Raw genomic sequence first — 7799 nt, forward strand, 5'->3', positions numbered from 1 at the left:
GGAAGCAGTTTTTATTGGTACTGTAACTTCCCTGTTGTTTCGTCTAATACCAATGATCTGTATTGAGCAGCAATGTCCGGGTGATGGGTGGTTGCATGCTCTAAAACTTCCGTCAATGCATCGCACTTCCCTTCGCAGTGACAACACCGGAACATTGTCTTAGTTTAGCCATGTACCCCCTGAAAATTAATGCGGATGAAATGTTTTCCATCAATCATAGCCTAGTAATTAGCGTTTCCCATAATGACATATTCTCCGCATTCCTTTTTCTCATAACAGGTACCATACGAGGATGCAGGGTATGCTTATCCAAACATCTCCATTTTTATCGTGAATACTTGTTACAGTAAAGTGCTTTAATTTCGTGTTGTCAACATTTTGCGTTTTCATATCTAGAGCAGAATTCGTGCTACAGGATCCACCTGTGTCAGAATTCATACACAACAGACCAATACTGGTAGAGTTTCCTAACTTCATGTGTTTGGTGTTGCCCGTTTGACATTGCGTTTCATTAGGTATTGCTTTACTGCTAAGACGTTAATAAAACGATAAATTCCTATGAAATGAAACCAAATATACTACTTAGAACACCGCTAGTAACATTACTCACAAGGCCGATAACACCGCATTTAATATTACTGTAGACCGCTTAATACTTTACTCAGCAGAGCACTGTCATTATGGTACAGTTATATGTCATTTAAAATGCATTTTTACTCGTATGACCAGCGTGACCACACTCAACAGAGCATGATCCCACTGTCTATGTGTAAAAAAAAAAAAGACAAAACAAAACTAAAAACGCAACAATGGAAAAACAATTCAAGGCAATGTCAAAAGGTATATAAAGCGATTCATGTACTGAAACCTAGGATAATTTAGCATCATGTTAAAAGAAGGGGGAAAAACACAGCAAAACAACAGTTAAAAATGAAGCCGTTTCTGACAATGGGTTTTATGGATAAAAAATACATGATGTAAAAATATTTTGGATCACTGGAAAACCCGTGGCGGAACTGGAACTGATCCGGAGGTTTTCCAAATCCACTCCACTGGATTTATCTAGATCCGCCACCGATGAGTGTGCAGAAGGATTAAACAGTCACATTAACAATCAAGTATGAAAGCCCATTGCTTGTCACGAAAGTGCATGGCAAGGGAATCGTTATAAAAGATTTGTTGGAAATGATAGAAGACTTTTACGAACAAAGATCAAACTCATAAAATTCTTGCAGCAGAGCATTTTATGAAAGAACCACAATTTGTCATGCAAACCAAGTGACAGATATTGTTATTTAAATGAAACTTCTGTTTTGCTTAATTGATCTAAATAAGTATTTTTATTTTTATTTCAGTTATAAACTGTGCGTATTGATTTCCCCAGAACAGCACAAAATGCTGCCCGTAAAGTCGATCCTTTTACAAGCCAAGTTATACTTTGATATTGAATTTATCGTGTAGGAGTTATTTCCCTTATATTGTCATATTCCATACCGTGGATACCAGCATACAGGAGAAAACACGTAATGGACCAATCTTCCATTTATCATATCACACATTAAACGCATTATATTTACTTGGAGTGAACATCAGGATAGACAATCTTGTAAATGTATCTCTAATTTGACGAATACTTTATAAATGCAATGTACTAAATACTAAATTTGATTGTGATATAGAAATGCACAGGGCAATCTACAGGATTTTACGTTACTTGCGTGTATCATTGTTTAACCTTTTTTTTAATTCGTGTGTTTTTGCATACCATGACCATTACTGACTATAAACAATAGTTCCATACATGGACACTAGATCTACAGACAGACATCGCCACATCAGCACCAAGGCTGCAAATCCGTCACGGATGACCTGGCTGTCCCTTTACTTATGTCGTGGCTCTATCATGGCCCACTGCACACACCAAGGTCAGTCGCTAAGGTTGAACATATTAAGAAACCCAAAGTCAGTGCCGCAGGAAACAGCGAGGACTGGATAGTCTCTGACACCCTATGCAAGCGCAAAAAAAATAACTGGTCGTCAGGAAGTGGTCTAAATACTGGAATGTTGCCATAACAATGACCTAACACTTGCAGCAGTACTGACAAAACAGTTGACGATGTTCTAGCCACACTTAATAAACTAGCATTCCGAGCAGAAATATTATAGTTGCTAGAGTAATAGTACATTACATGAGACAGGACCGCAAGATAATTAATACAAATTGACCTGCTCAAAGATAAAAGAAAAGGACATGAGCCTGGCGGAAGTGTTGCGATTTGTTGAAATAAAGGAAGCATGCAAGATTCACAATATGAAAGCTGCTAGCAACACATACCGGAAGAACAAAAACGGTCAGCCTGCACTCAATGGCAGCTCCAAGTGTGAACCATATTCGTAATGCAGAAAGAAAGATTTTCAACTGTGACCGCCATGTGTGTCAAACTAAGAAAAAGCCAAAGTTATGAACCGGAATACTTAGTCTGGGAGCACATAGTTCGATACCCTACGATTGTTAACGTCTCTCAAATCAATCACTGCACTCCGAACGATTCGGAAATCAAATGGTCCATCCTCATCCACCAAAATGAACTGCCAGATGCATGGATGAAACAAAGAGGATTATGCTTCCATTGACTCTCCTTTGGCACGAGACACCATAGAAGCATCACTATCTGCTATGGCTGATACTGGATGTTATTGAAAGCTATTCATCGCCTTGGATTACGAGAGTATGACCTCATATCTGTTACCTTGCCAATGAAAACAGCTACGTACTACCAAAAGTATTGTGGTATCAATATTCTTGATACGACTGTTCTTCGTTTGGCCAAAGATCAGACAGTAACGCTGTGGAAGCCTTACAGAAGGCATATATCATAAGCTATTGGACAAACTTTTCTTCAGCCGAGAAGCCTGCACTTCCCTGTGTATAATCATTAAGCATTTCCTCCCACATGCCACATCCCTATTGGAGCAGTCTAATGTCTTGGGCAGCAGCATCAGATAATAGTTGGCCTTTGAAGGATAACTTTTTCGACTATTTTAAATCAAGCACGTTCATTAGATGTGAACATCAGACGCTACCATAAACGGATGGACATCAGTTGAAATCAATCGTGGAACCCTCTGCGAAACCACTTGCACATCCTTCCCTAGTCCCGACCCCTTCACTGGTGAGATGTAGTACGCTGAACAGGACAAATATGTATGATTTTAGGGTAATTGAACTGGTCCCCGTTTGCGAGCCTGTCACCTGGTGCCACAGAAAGGTCGTTTGTGTTGAAGGGAATGGCACACGTCAGGACACTGTTGTCTTCTAATCAGATAACGCATATGTTACTCGAGAGACACAGATAGATCTATAACATGATCTATATGCATTATAACGCTTGAGAAACTATTGACTTGCCACTACCAGTGACGATAACGTGCAGACCTTAATTGCTTTTATGGTAGCTGGCATGCCGGAGCCCCGCAATGAGATACCCGAAACCCAGAGGGAATATTGCATATTAAATGGAAACTGCACATAAGTACATACTGCTGATGGTGTGATATTGTGTTAAGATCTTCATTCCTTCACTTCGAGAAGAAGTAATCGTCCCGGTACTTTCTACTCATAAGGGAGTTATCACCACGATTTCAGGAGGAGATGCATACATGTTTTGTCCTGGAATTACACCCGCCATTAGTGTTCTGCGTTCCGCATGTTACCATGCACTGCGTATCGCTCATGTTACCTCAGCGCTACATTCACTTTACAGTTCCGAACAATTCATCGTAATACATGTATGATGTGTCCATCACAAGAGGGTAATTATTTTGTGATAATAGACCATTAATGTATTTGGTCGATTGTGAAGACGGCCGTTCCTGGTGCCAGTGGCTTTTTTTCACAGACCCATTCGAGACTTCATCCAAATACCGCCTGGTCGGTAATGGCCACACGCACACCACAACTAAGATGAAAACTATGGCAGCCCGCGAAGAAGCCCTTCGAAATTGCCACCTGTTGGATAGTGTATATTGGTCCGAACACACAAAACTGGTCCTGTCCCTTGCGATTGGATCATGTACGTATCCAGATCGAATTGCACCCCTTTCCCCGCCATCAATACACACACACACTAAAAAGGGATAAGACTGATGTCATCATAAAAGTTTGTTGGTTTGAATAATATGTGGTCCGAGTTGATTGGATTTGACTGCGTTACCCTGAGCCAAAGACAATTCCTCAGACAGTATGTACTTATTTACACACAGCCGGTGCGTTAACTGATTGATCATACCATGGCGACCCAGTAGCACATTACACCAACTTGTAACATGTCAACTACCACTCTGCGTGAAGAAATCAGCATCCTGTATGTGGACATGAATCTTACACCAGTTGTACCAATAGTGAGTTTCCAAGCGACTTGGCCATGTATTACACTTCTGGTATGACACTCATCCCCGTCGTCAGACGAATAACTAATTTTGCAAATGGATCGAGATCCCATTTGCAATCAAAACATGGTTTGAATTTTTATCATAAATTGCGACATTGAGAAATATGAACTTCTAATGAGGACAAATGGACGTTTTTTGAACAATGCATTAATTGAGGGCCCGGGCCTCTAAGACATTGTTCCTTACTGTAAAATTGAATGTTTTAAAAGCATGAACTTTAATCAGACAAGCGAGGAATCCTGTCAGGGGTCAACGAGGTTCATGTAAATTATCCCCTATAATGCAGTGGACATTCTTGAAACATCTGGTCTGCTCTCCTTTCCAGATAGTATTGATGAAACCTTCGGTACTATACTAGTCATGCGTAAAATTGTCCAATACATATACAAAGTTGCAGTTTTTCGGAGTGGTCTGGGGATCCTTAATTGCAGTGCAGTTTGTTAGAAATTGCTATGTTGCAGCTTTTGCCGGCATTACTTTTTTTTAACCTATAGCCACGGAAAGCATACGTCATCTGTGCTATAAAAGTGTAAATTTTGTCCTGACGTTCTGCTGTTATCGTTCTCATGGGTATTGGACAAATTACTTCCTCAATTATGGACATAGATAGATATATAGCGTCGCCATTGTGCATTAAGAAATTTGTTCTCATGTTGATAATTCATCGCAATGAAAGATCAAACATAATCAACTACGTACGTCAAGGAAGTAACAATAAGAAATACATCAATACATTTTTTTTATATAAAAATATGCATTAACATTATTACAGGGGATGTAAGAAATGAGAAGCCATTAGTTCGTTTGGTCGTGTAACGATAGTCACTATCTTTTAGGAAGGGGAAGGAAATATTACAACATTTATCTGTACGCAGGTGGTTGGAGCAAATTTGATTGGTAAGTTTGCGTTTACGTGTCGATACGGTAATGAAAAATGACATTGGTGTATCGGACCCCCAATTTGTACTACTTTCTAGCCCCTTAATATTAATGACACAGCTAACGTTTGAAGTTGTATTGAGCCACAATCAATAGTAAACACCCAAACCTATTGCATGAAGACGGTTTTTGAGTTCAATATTTCCAAAATCATTTTCAATATTCAACTAATCTACTGCGACACAATTTTGTGCTATAACAGTTATTAGGAGGCGGAATACAGGAAAAACAAGATAAAACACAACATAACTGTTGAATGGTACAGAGCGTTTTAATAGAAGTAGGAGAGATTCTGGAGGAAACGTTTAGGGGTAGGAACTCCATGATGTTTATTTAATGCCAGGATAGTTGCTTCTGTTGTCTGTTTATATATACTTTGAGGTAGGATTTTGTTCTGGTGTATAGATAACATGGTATATTTTAATTATGATCATGGTTTATGATCGACTTTTCTCCGTGATATGAATATTATGGTCATTAGTGTGTCTTGTTGTTTTGCTGCTATTTCCCTTAGCGCACTTGACATTAATTTTATTTGACCTAGGTTTCATGGCGAGTGTCATCGACGTTGTCTCGTCTCATAAGGTTGTGTACACTGAGCATTCGATTTTACTATGACATATTCCAGGGGTGCAGAGAGTGAAAGTGGCCGTAACCCATGGAGTATCGAGCATGTGTATCGTATGTGACATTATCCTAAAAAGTCAATAGGAACAACTTAGGCCTTTACTTAAATAATTTTAAATATAAAAGTATAAAATCAAACGATGTAAGTAGATGCTACATTATTCCTGTCGTGAGTATTTAAATTATGATTTGATAAAAAAGCGGCGAACTTCCTGGTTTGTATAAGGAAATATAAATAATTCTTTCATCGTCCAGACAGTTTTGTTAGTTCGTATTCTCGATACGAGATCGATTTTTTTAGATATTTCCCAGGTCTTTTTTGAGTAACTAAATCGTCTAACAAAACCTGTCAATGACACGGCTATCTATGCATACATATCGTATGTGTTTTACCTTAATATCTTCACAAATGCTGCTCACTATCAAAAATATATTGTAAAATCAGTCCATACTAGAATAAATGAATAACTACTCATCCTCTTATAATACCGTAAGATGCAATAACGCTATTAAAGGTGCAGTCACACTATTTAAGGTGCTGTCAGACTATTTAAGGTGCAGTTACACTATTTAAGGAGCAGTTACACTATTTAAGGTGCCGTCACACTATTAAAGGTGCAGTTACACTATTTAATGTGCAATCACACTATTTAATGTGCAGTTACACTATATAAGGTGAGGTTACACTATTTAAGGAGCAGTTACACTATTTAAGGTGCCGTCACACTATTAAAGGTGCAGTTACACTATTTAATGTGCAGTTACACTATATAAGGTGAGGTTACACTATTTAAGGAGCAGTTACACTATTTAAGGTGCCGTCACACTATTAAAGTTGCTGTCACACTATTTAAGGTGCAGTTACACTATATAAGGTGTAGTTACACTATTTAAGGAGCAGTTACACTTTTTAATGTGGTCACACTATTAAAGGTGCCGTCACACTATTTAAGGTGCCGTCACACTATTAAAGGTGCAGTTACACTATCTAAATTGCAGTTACACTATTTAAGATGCAATTACACTATTTAAGGTGCAATCACACTATTTAAGGTGCAGTCACACTATTAAAGATGCAAGCACACTATTTAAGGTGCAATCACACTATTTAAGGTGCAGTTACATTATTTAAGGTGCAGTTACACTATTTAATGTGCATTTACACTATTTAAGATGCAATCACACTATTTAAGGTGCAATCACACTATTTAAGGTGTAGTTACATTATTTAAGGTGCATTTACATTATTTAAGGTGCAGTTACATAATTTAAGGTGCAGTTACACTATTTAGCTGCCAACGTGGAGAGGGAATTTAAAGCTAAAAGGAAAACCTTTAAACGTAACAGTGTTGAGATGTATATGTGCACTTTATCAACATGCCCACATCCATCACCAACCTATACATGTACACTGTACATGTAGATATTGTTCGTTATGTTTTCTGTAATATTTATTTTGTCTTCATTGGCCTCATTTGTTTCTCAAACTCGTCATCTTCTACATCTTCTTCCTCTTCGATATTCTCGTTGGCGGCATCCTTGTTCTCTTGCCCTTATTTCCATTTTCTCCCCGTCGTCGTTGTTATGACACGGTTTATTATTTTGCACTTTACTCGTAGTTTAATTTAAATTAACCAGTACTCCTCAAATTGTTGAAATTCATATAACTTAGGGGTTTGCTATACCTACCTTCTGTTTAGTAGTTTAGACAATTTTGGATGATTCCCACCTTTTTGGCCCCTAGCATTACCATCGAGTCCTAGAACTACGAAGTAGCTTGA

The sequence above is a fragment of the Mizuhopecten yessoensis genome, unplaced genomic scaffold (assembly GCF_002113885.1).
Source record: "Mizuhopecten yessoensis strain PY_sf001 unplaced genomic scaffold, ASM211388v2 scaffold10831, whole genome shotgun sequence".
NCBI lineage: Eukaryota > Metazoa > Mollusca > Bivalvia > Pectinida > Pectinidae > Mizuhopecten > Mizuhopecten yessoensis.